The following is a 17384-nucleotide window of genomic DNA, read 5'->3' on the forward strand; positions in this document are numbered from 1 at the left end:
GTACGTCTGAGAGGTGGTTCCGCCATGGCTGGCAGGTGATTCCGGACCGTCCCCCAGGTGGTTCTGGCATAGCCAGCATTTGATATTGGCCTGTCCGGCAGGTGGTTCCAGCGAGTCGAACAGGTGGCTCCGGCGTGCTCGGCAGGTGGTTCCGGTCTGTCCGGTAGGTGATTCCGGCGTGTGCAGCACGTGCTTCCGGCACGTCTGAGAGGTGGTTCCGGCATGCGCGACAGGTGATTTCGGAGTGTCCGCCAGGTGGTTCTGGCGTACCCGGCAGGTGATTTTGGCGTGTCCGACAGGTGTTTCTGGCGAGTCGAGCAGGTGGCTCCGGCATGCTCGGCAGGTGCTTCCGGCGTCTCCGGCACGTGGTTCTGTTGTGTCTGAGAGGTGGTTCCGGCATGTCCGGCAGATGATTCCGGAGTTTCCGCCAAGTGGTTCTGGCATACCCGGCTGGTGATTTGGGCATGTCAGGTAGGTGGTTCCGGCGAGTCGAGCAGGTGGCTCCGGCGTGCTCGGCAGGTTGTTCAGACGGGTCTGGCAGGTGTTTTCCGTCTGTTCAGGGTGTGGTTCCAGCATCTCATGCACATGGTTCTGGCACGTCTGAGATGTGGTTCCGGCCGGCCCGACAGGTGTTTCCACAGTGTCCGCCAAGTGGTACTGGCGTAGTTGGCAGGTGATTTTGGCATGACCGGCAGGTGGTTCCAGCAAGCCCGGCAGGTGATTCCGAAGTTTTCCCCAACTGGTTGTGGCGTAGCCGGCAGGTGATTTTTGCGTGTCCGGCAGGTGGTTCTGGCGAGTCGAGCAGGTGGTTCCGGCGTGCTCGGCAGGTGCTTCCGGCTTCATTTGCACGTGGTTGTGGCATATCTGAGAGGTGGTTCCGGCATGCCCGGCAGGTGATTCCGGAGTGTTCGCCAAGTGTTTCCGGCGTAGCCGGCAGGTGAATTTGCATGTCCAGCGGTCGTTCCGGCGGGTCGAGCCGGTGGTTCTGGCGTGTCCGGCAGGTGGTTCCGGTCTGTCCGGCAGGTGGTTCTGTGGTGTCCGGCACGAGGTTCAGTCTGAGAGGCTGTGCCGGCATGCCCCTCACGTGATTCCGGCTTGTCCCCGAAGTGGTGCTGGTGTAGCGGGCAGGTGATTTTGGCATGTCCGGCAGGTGGTTCAGGCGAGTTGAGCAGGTGGTTGCGACGTGCTCGGCAGGTGCTTCCGGCGTCTCCGGCACGTGTTTCTGGCACATCTGACTGGTGGTTCCGGCATGCCCAAAAGTTGATTCCGGTCTGTCCGGTAGGTGGTTCCGGCGTGCACGGCACGTGATTCTGGTACGTGTCAGAGGTGGTTGCGTATGCCCAACAGGTGATTCCGGACTGTCCGCCACGTGCTTCTGGCACGTCTGAGAGGTGGTTCCAACATGCCCGGCAGGTCATTTCATAGAGTCGTCCAAGTGGTTCTGGCATAGCCCGCAGGTGATTTTCGCGTGTCCGGCAGGTGGTTCCGCCGTGCTCGGCAGGTGGTTCAGGCATGGCCGTCACGTGGTTCCAGTCTGTCCAGGACGTGTTTCCAGCTTCTCCGGCAGGTGGTTCTGGTACGTCTGAGAGGTGGTTCCGCCATGGCTGGCAGGTGATCCCGGACTGTCCCCCAGGTGGTTCTGGCATATCCAGCAGTTTATATTGGCCTGTCCGGCAGCTGGTTCCAGCGAGTCGAACAGGTGGCTCCGGCGTTCTTGGCAGGTGGTTCCGGTCTGTCCAGTAGGTGTTTCCGGCGTGTCTGGCACGTGATTCCGGCACGTCTGAGAGGTGGTTCCGGCATGCGCGGCAGGTGATTCCGTAGTGTCCGCCAGGTGGTTCTGGCGTACCCGGCAGGTGATTTTGGCGTGTCCGGCAGGTGTTTCTGGCGAGTCGAGCAGGTGGCTCCGGCATGCTCAGCAGGTGCTTCCGGCATCTCCGGCACTTGGTTCTGGTGTGTCTGAGAGCTGGTTCCGGCATGTCCGGCAGATGATTCCGGAGTGTCCGCCAAGTGGTTCTGGCATACCCAGCAGGTGATTTTGGCGTGTCAGGGAGGTGGTACCGGTGAGTTGAGCAGGTGGTTCCGGCGTGCTCGGCAGGTGGTTCAGGCGGTTCTGGCAGGTGGTATCCGTCTGTTCGGGGTGTGGTTCCAGCATCTCATGAACACGTTTCTGGCACGTCTGAGATGTGGTTCCAGCAGGCATGACAGGTGTTTCCGCAGTGTCCGCCAAGCGGTTCTGGTGTAGTTGGCAGGTGATTTTGGCATGACTGGCAGGTGGTTCCAGCAAGCCTGGCAGGTGATTCCAAAGTGTTCACCAACTGGTTGTGGCGTAGCCGGCAGGTGATTTTTGCGTGATCGGCAGGTGGTTCTGGCGAGTCGAGCAGGTGGTTCCGGCGTGCTCGGCTGGTGCTTCCGGGGTCATTGGCACGGGGTTCTGGCATGTCTGAGAGGTGGTTCCTGCATGCCCGGCAAGTGATTCCGGAGTGTTCGCCAAGTGGTTCTGGCATAGTCGGCAGGTGATTTTGGCATGTCCGGCAGGTGGTTCAGGCGAGTTGAGCAGGTGGTTCCAACGTGCTTGGCAGGTGCTTCCGGCGTCTCCGGCACGTGTTTCTGGCACATCTGACAGGTGGTTCCGGCATGCCCGAAAGGTGATTCCGGTCTGTCCGGTAGGTGGTTCCAGCCTGCACGGCATGTGGTTCTGGTACGTCTCAGAGGTGGTTGCGCATGCCCAACAGGTGATTCCGGACTGTCCGCCACATGGTTCTGGCACGTCTGAGAGGTGGTTCCGGCATGCCCGGCAGGTCATCCCAGAGAGTCCTCCAAGTGGTTCTGGCATAACACGCAGGCGATTTTGGCGTGTCTGGCAGGTTGTTCCGTTGTGCTTGGCAGGTGGTTCAGGCTTGGCCGGCAGGTGGTTCCAGACTGTCCAGGACGTGTTTCCAGCTTCTCCGGCAGGTGGTTCTGGTACGTCTGAGAGGTGGTTCCTCCATGGCTGGCAGGTGATTCCGGACCGTCCGCCCGGTGGTTCTGGCATAGCCAGCAGTTGATATTGGCCTGTCCGGCAGGTGGTTCCAGCGAGTCGAACAGGTGGCTCCGGCGTCCTCGGCTGGTGGTTCAGACGGGTCTGGCAGGTGTTTTCCGTCTGTTCGGGGTGTGGTTCCAGCATCTCATGCACATGGTTCTGGCACGTCTGAGATGTGGTTCCGGCCGGCCCGACAGGTGTTTCCGCAGTGTCCGCCAAGCGGTTCTGGCGTAGTTGGCAGGTGATTTTGGCATGACTGGCAGGTGGTTCCAGAAAGCCCGGCAGGTGATTCCAAAGTGTTCACCAACTGGTTGTGGCGTAGCCGGCAGGTGATTTTTGCGTGATCGGCAGGTGGTTCTGGCGAGTCAAGCAGGTGGTTCCGGCGTGCTCGGCTGGTGCTTCCGGGGTCATTGGCACGGGGTTCTGGCATGTCTGAGAGGTGGTTCCTGCATGCCCGGCAAGTGATTCCGGAGTGTTCGCCAAGTGGTTCTGGCGTAGTCGGCAGGTGATTTTTGCGTGTCCGGCAGGTGGTTCTGGCGAGTTGAGCAGGTGGTTCCGGCGTGCTCGGCAGGTGCTTCCGGGGTCATTGGCACGTGGTTCTCGCATATCTGAGAGGTGGTTCCGGCATGCCCGGCAGGTGATTCCGGAGAGTTCGCCAAGTGTTTCCGGCGTAGCCGGCAGGTGATTTTGCATGTCCAGCGGTCGTTCCGGCGGGTCGAGCCGGTGGTTCCGGCGTGTCCAGCAGGTGGTTCCGGTCTGTCCGACAGGTGGTTCTGTGGTGTCCGGCACGAGGTTCAGTCTGAGAGGCTGTGCCGGCATGCCCCTCACGTGATTCCGGCTTGTCCCCGAAGTGGTGCTGGTGTAGCGGGCAGGTGATTTTGGCGTGTCCGGCAGGTGGTTCAGGCGAGTTGAGCATGTGGTTGCGACGTGCTGGGCAGGTGCTTCCGGCGTCTCCGGCACGTGTTTCTGGCACATCTGACTGGTGGTTCCGGCATGCCCAAAAGTTGATTCCGGTCTGTCCAGTAGGTGGTTCCGGCGTGCACGGCACGTGGTTCTGGTACGTGTCAGAGGTGGTTGCGTATGCCCAACAGGTGATTCCGGACTGTCCGCCACGTGCTTCTGGCACGTCTGAGAGGTGGTTCCAACATGCCCGGCAGGTCATTTCGGAGAGTCGTCCAAGTGGTTCTGGCGTAGCCCACAGGTGATTTTGGCGTGTCCGGCAGGTGGTTCCGCCGTGCTCGGCAGGTGGTTCAGGCATGGGCGTCACGTGGTTCCAGTCTGTCCAGGACGTGTTTCCAGCTTCTCCGGCAGGTGGTTCTGGTACGTCTGAGAGGTGGTTCCACCATGGCTGGCAGGTGATCCCGGACTGTCCCCCAGGTGGTTCTGGCATAGCCAGCAGATGATATTGGCCTGTCCGGCAGGTGGTTCCAGCGAGTCGAACAGGTGGCTCCGGCGTTCTTGGCAGGTGGTTCCGGTCTGTCCGGTAGGTGTTTCCGGCGTGTCCGGCACGTGCTTCCGGCACGTCTGAGAGGTGGTTCCGGCATGCGCGGCAGGTGATTCCGTAGTGTCCGCCAGGTGGTTCTTGCGTACCCGGCAGGTGATTTTGGCGTGTCCGGCAGGTGTTTCTGGCGAGTCGAGCAGGTGGCTCCGGCATGCTCGGCAAGTGCTTCCGGCGTCTCCGGCACTTGGTTCTAGTGTGTCTGAGAGCTGGTTCCGGCATGTCCGGCAGATGATTCCGGAGTGTCCGCCAAGTGGTTCTGGCATACCCGGCTGGTGATTTTGGCGTGTCAGGGAGGTGGTACCGGTGAGTCGAGCAGGTGGTTCCGGCGTGCTCAGCAGGTGGTTCAGGCGGTTCTGGCAGGTGGTATCCGTCTGTTCGGGGTGTGGTTCCAGCATCTCATGAACACGTTTCTGGCACGTCTGAGATGTGGTTCCAGCCGGCCCGACAGGTGTTTCCACAGTGTCCGCCAAGCGGTTCGGGCGTAGTTGGCAGGTGATTTTGGCATGACTGGCAGGTGGTTCCAGCAAGCCTGGCAGGTGATTCCAAAGTGTTCACCAACTGGTTGTGGCGTAGCCGGCAGGTGATTTTTGCGTGATCGGCAGGTGGTTCTGGCGAGTCGAGCAGGTGGTTCCGGCGTGCTCGGCTGGTGCTTCCGGGGTCATTGGCACGGGGTTCTGGCATGTCTGAGAGGTGGTTCCTGCATGCCCGGCAAGTGATTCCGGAGTGTTCGCCAAGTGGTTCTGGCATAGTCGGCAGGTGATTTTGGCATGTCCGGCAGGTGGTTCAGGCGAGTTGAGCAGGTGGTTCCAACGTGCTTGGCAGGTGCTTCCGGCGTCTACGGCACGTGTTTCTGGCACATCTGACAGGTGGTTCCGGCATGCCCGAAAGGTGATTCCGGTCTGTCCGGTAGGTGGTTCCAGCCTGCACGGCATGTGGTTCTGGTACGTCTCAAAGGTGGTTGCGCATGCCCAACAGGTTATTCCGGACTGTCCGCCACATGGTTCTGGCACGTCTGAGAGGTGGTTCCGGCATGCCCGGCAGGTCATCCCAGAGATTCCTCCAAGTGGTTCTGGCATAACACGCAGGTGATTTTGGCGTGTCCGGCAGGTTGTTCCGTTGTGCTTGGCAGGTGGTTCAGGCTTGGCCGGCAGGTGGTTCCAGACTGTCCAGGACGTGTTTCCAGCTTCTCCGGCAGGTGGTTCTGGTACGTCTGAGAGGTGGTTCCGCCATGGCTGGCAGGTGATTCCGGACCGTCCCCCAGGTGGTTCTGGCATAGCCAGCATTTGATATTGGCCTGTCCGGCAGGTGGTTCCAGCGAGTCGAACAGGTGGCTCCGGCGTGCTCGGCAGGTGGTTCCGGTCTGTCCGGTAGGTGATTCCGGCGTGTGCAGCACGTGCTTCCGGCACGTCTGAGAGGTGGTTCCGGCATGCGCGACAGGTGATTCCGGAGTGTTCGCCAAGTGTTTCCGGCGTAGCCGGCAGGTCATTTTGCATGTCCAGCGGTCGTTCCGGCGGGTCGAGCCGGTGGTTCCGGCGTGTCCGGCAGGTGGTTCCGGTCTGTCCGGCAGGTGGTTCTGTGGTGTCCGGCACGAGGTTCAGTCTGAGAGGCTGTGCCGGCATGCCCCTCACGTGATTCCGGCTTGTCCCCGAAGTGGTGCTGGTGTAGCGGGCAGGTGATTTTGGCATGTCCGGCAGGTGGTTCAGGCGAGTTGAGCAGGTGGTTGCGACGTGCTCGGCAGGTGCTTCCGGCATCTCCGGCACGTGTTTCTGGCACATCTGACTGGTGGTTCCGGCATGCCCAAAAGTTGATTCCGGTCTGTCCAGTAGGTGGTTCCGGCGTGCACGGCACGTGGTTCTGGTACGTGTCAGAGGTGGTTGCGTATGCCCAACAGGTGATTCCGGACTGTCCGCCACGTGCTTCTGGCACGTCTGAGAGGTGGTTCCAACATGCCCGGCAGGTCATTTCGGAGAGTCGTCCAAGTGGTTCTGGCGTAGCCCGCAGGTGATTTTGGCGTGTCCGGCAGGTGGTTCCGCCGTGCTCGGCAGGTGGTTCAGGCATGGCCGTCACGTGGTTCCAGTCTGTCCAGGACGTGTTTCCAGCTTCTCCAGCAGGTGCTTCTGGTACGTCTGAGAGGTGGTTCCGCCATGGCTGGCAGGTGATCCCGGACTGTCCCCCAGGTGGTTCTGGCATAGCCAGCAGTTGATATTGGCCTCTCCGGCAGGTGGTTCCAGCGAGCCGAAGAGGTGGCTCCGGCGTTCTTGGCATGTGGTTCCGGTCTGTCCGGTAGGTGTTTCCGGCGTGTCTGGCACGTGCTTCCGGCACGTCTGAGAGGTGGTTCCGGCATGCGCGGCAGGTGATTCCGTAGTGTCCGCCAGGTGGTTCTGGCATACCCGGCAGGTGATTTTGGCGTGTCCGGCAGGTGTTTCTGGCAAGTCGAGCAGGTGGCTCCGGCATGCTCGGCAGGTGCTTCCGGCGTCTCCGGCACTTGGTTCTGGTGTGTCTGAGAGCTGGTTCCGGCATGTCCGGCAGATGATTCCGGAGTGTCCGCCAAGTGGTTCTGTCATACCCAGCAGGTGATTTTCGCATGACCGGCAGGTGGTTCCAGCAAGCCCGGCAGGTGATTCCGAAGTGTTCCCCAACTGGTTGTGGCGTAGCCGGCAGATGATTTTTGCGTGTCCGGCAGGTGGTTCTGGCGAGTCGAGCAGGTGGTTCCGGCATGCTCGGCAGGTGGTTCCGGGGTCATTGGCACGTGGTTCTGGCATATCTGAGAGGTGGTTCCGGCATGCCCGGCAGGTGATTCCGGAGTGTTCGCCAAGTGTTTCCGGCGTAGCCGGCAGGTGATTTTGCATGTCCAGCGGTCGTTCCGGCGGGTCGAGCCGGTGGTTCCGGCGTGTCCGGCAGGTGGTTCCAGCGAGTCGAACAGGTGGCTCCGGCGTTCTTGGCAGGTGGTTCCGGTCTGTCCGGTAGGTGTTTCCGGCGTGTCTGGCACGTGCTTCCGGCACGTCTAAGAGGTGGTTACGGCATGCGCGGCAGGTGATTCCGTAGTGTCCGGCAGGTGGTTCTGGTCTGTCCGGCAGGTGGTTCTGTGGTGTCCGGCACGAGGTTCAGTCTGAGAGGCTGTGCCGGCATGACCCTCACGTGATTCCGGCTTGTCCCCGAAGTGGTGCTGGTGTAGCGGGCAGGTGATTTTGGCGTGTCCGGCAGGTGGTTCAGGCGAGGTGAGCAGGTGGTTGCGACGTGCTCGGCAGGTGCTTCTGGCGTCTCCGGCACGTGTTTCTGGCACATCTGACTGGTGGTTCCGGCATGCCCAAATGTTGATTCCGGTCTGTCCGGTAGGTGGTTCCGGCGTGCACGGCACGTGGTTCTGGTACGTGTCAGAGGTGGTTGCGTATGCCCAACAGGTGATTCCGGACTGTCCGCCACGTGCTTCTGGCACGTCTGAGAGGTGGTTCCAACATGCCCGGCAGGTCATTTCGGAGAGTCGTCCAAGTTGTTCTGGCGTAGCCCGCAGGTGATTTTGGCGTGTCCGGCAGGTGGTTCCGCCGTGCTCGGCAGGTGGTTCAGGCATGGCCGTCACGTGGTTCCAGTCTGTCCAGGACGTGTTTCCAGCTTCTCCGGCAGGTGGTTCTGGTACGTCTGAGAGGTGGTTCCGCCATGGCTGGCAGGTGATCCCGGACTGTCCCCCAGGTGGTTCTGGCATATCCAGCAGTTTATATTGGCCTGTCCGGCAGGTGGTTCCAGCGAGTCGAACAGGTGGCTCCGGCGTTCTTGGCAGGTGGTTCCGGTCTGTCCGGTAGGTGTTTCCGGCGTGTCTGGCACGTGCTTCCGGCACGTCTGAGAGGTGGTTCCGGCATGCGCGGCAGGTTATTCCGTAGTGTCCGCCAGGTGGTTCTGGCGTACCCGGCAGGTGATTTTGGCGTGTCCGGCAGGTGTTTCTGGCGAGTCGAGCAGGTGGCTCCGGCATGCTCGGCAGGTGCTTCCGGCGTCTCCGGCACGTGGTTCTGGTGTGTCTGAGAGCTGGTTCCGGCATGTCCGGCAGATGATTCCGGAGTGTCCGCCAAGTGGTTCTGGCATACCCAGCAGGTGATTTTGGCGTGTCAGGGAGGTGGTACCGGTGAGTCGAGCAGGTGGTTCCGGCGTGCTCGGCAGGTGGTTCAGGCGGTTCTGGCAGGTGGTATCCGTCTGTTCGGGGTGTGGTTCCAGCATCTCATGAACACGTTTCTGGCACGTCTGAGATGTGGTTCCAGCAGGCCCGACAGGTGTTTCCTCAGTGTCCGCCAAGCGGTTCTGGTGTAGTTGGCAGGTGATTTTGGCATGACTGGCAGGTGGTTCCAGCAAGCCTGGCAGGTGATTCCAAAGTGTTCACCAACTGGTTGTGGCGTAGCCGGCAGGTGATTTTTGCGTGATCGGCAGGTGGTTCTGGCGAGTCGAGCAGGTGGTTCCGGCGTGCTCGGCTGGTGCTTCCGGGGTCATTGGCACGGGGTTCTGGCATGTCTGAGAGGTGGTTCCTGCATGCCCGGCAGGTGATTCCGGAGTGTTCGCCAAGTGGTTCTGGCATAGTCGGCAGGTGATTTTGGCATGTCCGGTAGGTGGTTCAGGCGAGTTCAGCAGGTGGTTCCAACGTGCTTGGCAGGTGCTTCCGGCGTCTCCGGCACGTGTTTCTGGCACATCTGACAGGTGGTTCCGGCATGCCCGAAAGGTGATTCCGGTCTGTCCGGTAGGTGGTTCCAGCCTGCACGGCATGTGGTTCTGGTACGTCTCAGAGGTGGTTGCGCATGCCCAACAGGTGATTCCGGACTGTCCGCCACATGGTTCTGGCACGTCTGAGAGGTGGTTCCGGCATGCCCGGCAGGTCATCCCAGAGAGTCCTCCAAGTGGTTCTGGCATAACACGCAGGCGATTTTGGCATGTCTGGCAGGTTGTTCCGTTGTGCTTGGCAGGTGGTTCAGGCTTGGCCGGCAGGTGGTTCCAGACTGTCCAGGACGTGTTTCCAGCTTCTCCGGCAGGTGGTTCTGGTACGTCTGAGAGGTGGTTCCGCCATGGCTGGCAGGTGATTCCAGACCGTCCCCCAGGTGGTTCTGGCATAGCCAGCAGTTGATATTGGCCTGTCCGGCAGGTGGTTCCAGCGAGTCGAACATGTCGCTCCGGCGTGCTCGGCAGGTGGTTCCGGTCTGTCCGGTAGGTGATTCCGGCGTGTCCGGCACGTGCTTCCGGCACGTCTGAGAGGTGGTTCCGGCATGCGCGACAGGTGATTTCAGAGTGTCCGCCAGGTGGTTCTGGTGTACCCGGCAGGTGATTTTGGGGTGTCCGGCAGGTGTTTCTGGCGAGTCGAGCACGTGGCTCCGGCATGCTCGGCAGGTGCTTCCAGCGTCTCCGGCACGTGGTTCTGGTGTGTCTGAGAGCTGGTTCCGGCATGTCCGGCAGATGATTCCGGAGTGTCCGCCAAGTGGTTCTGGCATACCCGGCTGGTGATTTGGGCATGTCAGGTAGGTGGCTCCGGCGAGTCGAGCAGGTGGCTCCGGCGTGCTCGGCAGGTTGTTCAGACGGGTCTGGCAGGTGTTTTCCGTCTGTTCGGGGTGTGGTTCCAGCATCTCATGCACATGGTTCTGGCACGTCTGAGATGTGGTTCCGGCCAGCCCGACAGGTGTTTCCACAGTGTCCACCAAGTGCTACTGGCGTAGTTGGAAGGTGATTTTGGCATGACCGGCAGGTGGTTCCAGCAAGCCCGGCAGGTGATTCCGAAGTGTTCCCCAACTGGTTGTGGCGTAGCCGGCAGGTGATTTTTGCGTGTCCGGCAGGTGGTTCTGGCGAGTCGAGCAGGTGGTTCCGGCGTGCTCGGCAGGTGCTTCCGGGGTCATTGGCACGTGGTTCTGGCATATCTGAGAGGTGGTTCCGGCATGCCCGGCAGGTGATTCCGGAGTGTTCGCCAAGTGTTTCCGGCGTAGCCGGCAGGTGATCTTGCATGTCCAGCGGTCGTTCCGGCGGGTCGAGCCGGTGGTTCTGGCGTGTCCGGCAGGTGGTTCCGGTCTGTCCGGCAGGTGGTTCTGTGGTGTCCGGCACGAGGTTCAGTCTGAGAGGCTGTGCCGGCATGCCCCTCACGTGATTCCGGCTTGTCCCCGAAGTGGTGCTGGTGCAGTGGGCAGGTGATTTTGGCGTGTCCGGCAGGTGGTTCAGGCGAGTTGATCAGGTGGTTGCGACGTGCTCGGCAGGTGCTTCCGGCGTCTCCGGCACGTGTTTCTGGCACATCTGACTGGTGGTTCCGGCATGCCCAAGAGTTGATTCCGGTCTGTCCGGTAGGTGGTTCCGGCGTGCACGGCACGTGGTTCTGGTACGTGTCAGAGGTGGTTGCGTATGCCCAACAGGTGATTCCGGACTGTCTGCCACGTGCTTCTGGCACGTCTGAGAGGTGGTTCCAACATGCCCGGCAGGTCATTTCGGAGGGTCGTCCAAGTGGTTCTGGCGTAGCCCGCAGTTGATTTTGGCGTGTCCGGCAGGTGGTTCCGCCGTGCTCGGCAGGTGGTTCAGGCATGGCCGTCACGTGGTTCCAGTCTGTCCAGGACGTGTTTCCAGCTTCTCCGGCAGGTGGTTCTGGTACGTCTGAGAGGTGGTTCCGCCATGGCTGGCAGGTGATCCCGGACCGTCCCCCAGGTGGTTCTGGCATAGCCAGCAGTTGATATTGGCCTGTCCGGCAGGTGGTTCCAGCGAGTCGAACAGGTGGCTCCGGCGTGCTCGGCAGGTGGTTCCGGTCTGTCCGGTAGGTGATTCCGGCGTGTCCGGCACGTGCTTCCGGCACGTCTGATATTTGGTTCCGGCATGCGCGACAGGTGATTTCGGAGTGTCCGCCAGGTGGTTCTGGCATACCCGGCAGGTGATTTTGGCGTGTCCGGCAGGTGTTTCTGGCGAGTCGAGCAGGTGGCTCCGGCATGCTCGGCAGGTGCTTCCGGCGTCTGCGGCACTTGGTTCTGGTGTGCCTGAGAGCTGGTTCCGGCATGTCCGGCAGATGATACCGGAGTGTCCGCCAAGTGGTTCTGGCATACCCAGCAGGTGATTTTGGCGTGTCAGGGAGGTGGTACCGGTGAGTCGAGCAGGTGGTTCCGGCGTGCTCAGCAGGTGGTTCAGGCGGTTCTGGCAGGTGGTATCCGTCTGTTCGGGGTGTGGTTCCAGCATCTCATGAACACGTTTCTGGCACGTCTGAGATGTGGTTCCAGCCGGCCCGACAGGTGTTTCCGCAGTGTCCGCCAAGCGGTTCTGGCGTAGTTGGCAGGTGATTTTGGCATGACTGGCAGGTGGTTCCAGCAAGCCTGGCAGGTGATTCCAAAGTGTTCACCAACTGGTTGTGGCGTAGCCGGCAGGTGATTTTTGCGTGATCGGCAGGTGGTTCTGGCGAGTCGAGCAGGTGGTTCCGGCGTGCTCGGCTGGTGCTTCCGGGGTCATTGGCACGGGGTTCTGGCATGTCTGAGTGGTGGTTCCTGCATGCCCGGCAAGTGATTCCAGAGTGTTCGCCAAGTGGTTCTGGCATAGTCGGCAGGTGATTTTGGCATGTCCGGCAGGTGGTTCAGGCGAGTTGAGCAGGTGGTTCCAACGTGCTTGGCAGGTGCTTCCGGCGTCTCCGGCACGTGTTTCTGGCACATGTGACAGGTGGTTCCGGCATGCCCGAAAGGTGATTCCGGTCTGTCCGGTAGGTGGTTCCAGCCTGCACGGCATGTGGTTCTGGTACGTCTCAGAGGTGGTTGCGCATGCCCAACAGGTGATTCCGGACTGTCCGCCACATGGTTCTGGCACGTCTGAGAGGTGGTTCCGGCATGCCCGGCAGGTCATCCCAGAGAGTCCTCCAAGTGGTTCTGGCATAACACGCAGGTGATTTTGGCGTGTCTGGCAGGTTGTTCCGTTGTGCTTGGCAGGTGGTTCAGGCTTGGCCGGCAGGTGGTTCCAGACTGTCCAGGACGTGTTTCCAGCTTCTCCGGCAGGTGGTTCTGGTACGTCTGAGAGGTGGTTCCGCCATGGCGGGCAGGTGATTCCGGACCGTTCCCCAGGTGGTTCTGGCATAGCCAGCAGTTTATATTGGCCTGTCCGTCAGGTGGTTCCAGCGAGTCGAACAGGTGGCTCCGGCGTGCTCGGCAGGTTGTTCAGACGGCTCTGGCAGGTGTTTTCCGTCTTTTCGGGGTGTGGTTCCTGCATCTCATGCACATGGTTCTGGCACGTCTGAGATGTGGTTCCGGCCGGCCCTACAGGTGTTTCCACAGTGTCCGCCAAGTGCTACTGGCGTAGTTGGCAGGTGATTTTGGCATGACGGGCAGGTGGTTCATGCAAGCCCGGCAAGTGATTCCGAAGTGTTCCCGAACTGGTTGTGGCGTAGCCGGCAGGTGATTTTTGCGTGTCCGGCAGGTGGTTCTGGCGAGTCGAGCAGGTGGTTCCGGCGTGCTCGGCAGGTGCTTCCGGGATCATTGGCACGTGGTTCTGGCATATCTGAGAGGTGGTTCCGGCATGCCCGGCAGGTGATTCCGGAGTGTTCGCCAAGTGTTTCCGGCGTGGCCGGCTGGTGATTTTGCATGTCCCGCGGTCGTTCCGGCGGGTCGAGCCGGTGGTTCCGGCGTGTCCGGCAGGTGGTTCCGGTCTGTCCGGCAGGTGTTTCTGTGGTGTCCGGCACGAGGTTCAGTCTGAGAGGCTGTGCCGGCATGCCCCTCACGTGATTCCGGCTTGTCCCCGAAGTGGTGCTCGTGTAGCGGGCTGGTGATTATGGCGTGTCCGGCAGGTGGTTCAGGCGAGTTGAGCAGGTGGTTGCGACGTGCTCGGCAGGTGCTTCCGGCGTCTCCGGCACGTGTTTCTGGCACATCTGACTGGTGGTTCCGGCATGCCCAAAAGTTGATTCCGGTCTGTCCGGTAGGTGGTTCCGGCGTGCACGGCACGTGGTTCTGGTACGTGTCAGAGGTGGTTGCGTATGCCCAACAGGTGATTCCGGACTGTCCGCCACGTGCTTCTGGCACGTCTGAGAGGTGGTTCCAACATGCCCGGCAGATCATTTCGGAGAGTCGTCCAAGTGGTTCTGGCGTATCCCGCAGGTGATTTTGGCGTGTCCGGCAGGTGGTTCCGCCGTGCTCGGCAGGTGGTTCAGGCATGGCCGTCACGTGGTTCCAGTCTGTCCACGACGTGTTTCCAGCTTCTCCGGCAGGTGGTTCTGGTACGTCTGAGAGGTGGTTCCGCCATGGATGGCAGGTGATCCCAGACTGTCCCCCAGGTGGTTCTGGCATAGCCAGCAGTTGATATTGGCCTGTCCGGCAGGTGGTTCCAGCGAGTCGAACAGGTGGCTCCGGCGTGCTCGGCAGGTGGTTCCGGTCTGTCCGGTAGGTGATTCCGGCGTGTCCGGCACGTGCTTCCAGCACGTCTGAGAGGTGGTTCCGGCATGCGCGACAGGTGATTTCGGAGTGTCCGCCAGGTGGTTCTGGCGTACCCGGGAGGTGATTTTGGCGTGTCCGGCAGGTATTTCTGGCGAGTCGAGCATGTGGCTCCGGCATGCTCGGCAGGTGCTTCCGGCGTCTCCGGCACGTGGTTCTGGTGTGTCTGAGAGCTGGTTCCGGCATGTCCGGCAGATGATTCCGGAGTGTCCGCCAAGTGGTTCTGGCATACCCAGCAGGTGATTTTGGCGTGTCAGGGAGGTGGTACCGGTGAGTCGAGCAGGTGGTTCCGGCGTGCTCGGCAGGTGGTTCAGGCGGTTCTGGCAGGTGGTATCCGTCTGTTCGGGGTGTGGTTCCAGCATCTCATGAACACGTTTCTGGCACGTCTGAGATGTGGTTCCAGCCGGCCCGACAGGTGTTTCCGCAGTGTCCGCCAAGCGGTTCTGGCGTAGTTGGCAGGTGATTTTGGCATGACTGGCAGGTGGTTCCAGCAAGCCTGGCAGGTGATTCCAAAGTGTTCACCAACTGGTTGTGGCGTAGCCGGCAGGTGATTTTTGCGTGATCGGCAGGTGGTTCTGGCGTGTCGAGCAGGAGGTTCCGGCGTGCTCGGCTGGTGCTTCCGGGGTCATTGGCACGGGGTTCTGGCATGTCTGAGAGGTGGTTCCTGCATGCCCGGCAAGTGATTCCGGAGTGTTCGCCAAGTGGTTCTGGCATAGTCGGCAGGTGATTTTGGCATGTCCGGCAGGTGGTTCAGGCGAGTTGAGCAGGTGGTTCCAAAGTGCTTGGCAGGTGCTTCCGGCGTCTCCGGCACGTGTTTCTGGCACATCTGACAGGTGGTTCCGGCATGCCCGAAAAGTGATTCCGGTCTGTCCGGTAGGTGGTTCCAGCCTGCACGGCATGTGGTTCTGGTACGTCTCAGAGGTGGTTGCGCATGCCCAACAGGTGATTCCGGACTGTCCGCCACATGGTTCTGGCACGTCTGAGAGGTGGTTCCGGCATGCCCGGCAGGTCATCCCAGAGAGTCCTCCAAGTGGTTCTGGCATAACACGCAGGTGATTTTGGCGTGTCTGGCAGGTTGTTCCGTTGTGCTTGGCAGGTGGTTCAGGCTTGGCCGGCAGGTGGTTCCAGACTGTCCAGGACGTGTTTCCAGCTTCTCCGGCAGGTGGTTCTGGTACGTCTGAGAGATGGTTCCTCCATGGCTGGCAGGTGATTCCGGACCGTCCGCCCGGTGGTTCTGGCATAGCCAGCAGTTGATATTGGCCTGTCCGGCAGGTGGTTCCAGCGAGTCGAACAGGTGGCTCCGGCGTGCTCGGCAGGTGGTTCCAGTCTGTCCGGTAGGTGATTCCGGCGTGTCCGGCACGTGCTTCCGGCACGTCTGAGAGGTGGTTCTGGCATGCGCGACAGGTGATTTCGGAGTGTCCGCCAGGTGGTTCTGGCGTACCCGGCAGGTGATTTTGGCGTGTCCGGAAGGTGCTTCTGGCTAGTCGAGCAGGTGGCTCCGGCATGCTCGGCAGGTGCTTCCGGCATCTCCGGAACGTGGTTCTGGTGTGTCTGAGAGCTGGTTCCGGCATGTCCGGCAGATGATTCCGGAGTGTCCGCCAAGTGGTTCTGGCATACACGGCTGGTGATTTGGGCATGTCAGGTAGGTGGTTCCGGCGAGTCGAGCAGGTGGCTCCGGCGTGCTCGGCAGGTTGTTCAGACGGGTCTGGCAGGTGTTTTCCGTCTGTTCGGGGTGTGGTTCCAGCATCTCATGCACATGGTTCTGGCACGTCTGAGATGTGGTTCCGGCCGGCCCGACAGGTGTTTCCACAGTGTCCGCCAAGTGGTACTGGCGTAGTTGGCAGGTGATTTTGGCATGACCGGCAGGTGGTTCCAGCAAGCCCGGCAGGTGATTCCGAAGTTTTCCCCAACTGGTTGTGGCGTAGCCGGCAGGTGATTTTTGCGGGTCCGGCAGGTGGTTCTGGCGAGTCGAGCAGGTGGTTCCGGCGTGCTCGGCAGGTGCTTCCGGCTTCATTTGCACGTGGTTGTGGCATATCTGAGAGGTGGTTCCGGCATGCCCGGCAGGTGATTCCGGAGTGTTCGCCAAGTGTTTCCGGCGTAGCCGGCAGGTGAATTTGCATGTCCAGCGGTCGTTCCGGCGGGTCGAGCCGGTGGTTCTGGCGTGTCCGGCAGGTGGTTCCGGTCTGTCCGGCAGGTGGTTCTGTGGTGTCCGGCACGAGGTTCAGTCTGAGAGGCTGTGCCGGCATGCCCCTCACGTGATTCCGGCTTGTCCCCGAAGTGGTGCTGGTGTAGCGGGCAGGTGATTTTGGCATGTCCGGCAGGTGGTTCAGGCGAGTTGAGCAGGTGGTTGCGACGTGCTCGGCAGGTGCTTCCGGCGTCTCCGGCACGTGTTTCTGGCACATCTGACTGGTGGTTCCGGCATGCCCAAAAGTTGATTCCGGTCTGTCCGGTAGGTGGTTCCGGCGTGCACGGCACGTGATTCTGGTACGTGTCAGAGGTGGTTGCGTATGCCCAACAGGTGATTCCGGACTGTCCGCCACGTGCTTCTGGCACGTCTGAGAGGTGGTTCCAACATGCCCGGCAGGTCATTTCATAGAGTCGTCCAAGTGGTTCTGGCGTAGCCCGCAGGTGATTTTCGCGTGTCCGGCAGGTGGTTCCGCCGTGCTCGGCAGGTGGTTCAGGCATGGCCGTCACGTGGTTCCAGTCTGTCCAGGACGTGTTTCCAGCTTCTCCGGCAGGTGGTTCTGGTACGTCTGAGAGGTGGTTCCGCCATGGCTGGCATGTGATCCCGGACTGTCCCCCAGGTGGTTCTGGCATATCCAGCAGTTTATATTGGCCTGTCCGGCAGCTGGTTCCAGCGAGTCGAACAGGTGGCTCCGGCGTTCTTGGCAGGTGGTTCCGGTCTGTCCAGTAGGTGTTTCCGGCGTGTCTGGCACGTGATTCCGGCACGTCTGAGAGGTGGTTCCGGCATGCGCGGCAGGTGATTCCGTAGTGTCCGCCAGGTGGTTCTGGCGTACCCGGCAGGTGATTTTGGCGTGTCCGGCAGGTGTTTCTGGCGAGTCGAGCAGGTGGCTCCGGCATGCTCAGCAGGTGCTTCCGGCATCTCCGGCACTTGGTTCTGGTGTGTCTGAGAGCTGGTTCCGGCATGTCCGGCAGATGATTCCGGAGTGTCCGCCAAGTGGTTCTGGCATACCCAGCAGGTGATTTTGGCGTGTCAGGGAGGTGGTACCGGTGAGTCGAGCAGGTGGTTCCGGCGTGCTCGGCAGGTGGTTCAGGCGGTTCTGGCAGGTGGTATCCGTCTGTTCGGGGTGTGGTTCCAGCATCTCATGAACACGTTTCTGGCACGTCTGAGATGTGGTTCCAGCAGGCATGACAGGTGTTTCCGCAGTGTCCGCCAAGCGGTTCTGGTGTAGTTGGCAGGTGATTTTGGCATGACTGGCAGGTGGTTCCAGCAAGCCTGGCAGGTGATTCC

The sequence above is a fragment of the Equus caballus genome, unplaced genomic scaffold (genome assembly GCF_041296265.1).
Source record: "Equus caballus isolate H_3958 breed thoroughbred unplaced genomic scaffold, TB-T2T unassigned-0002539, whole genome shotgun sequence".
Taxonomy (NCBI): Eukaryota; Metazoa; Chordata; class Mammalia; order Perissodactyla; family Equidae; genus Equus; species Equus caballus.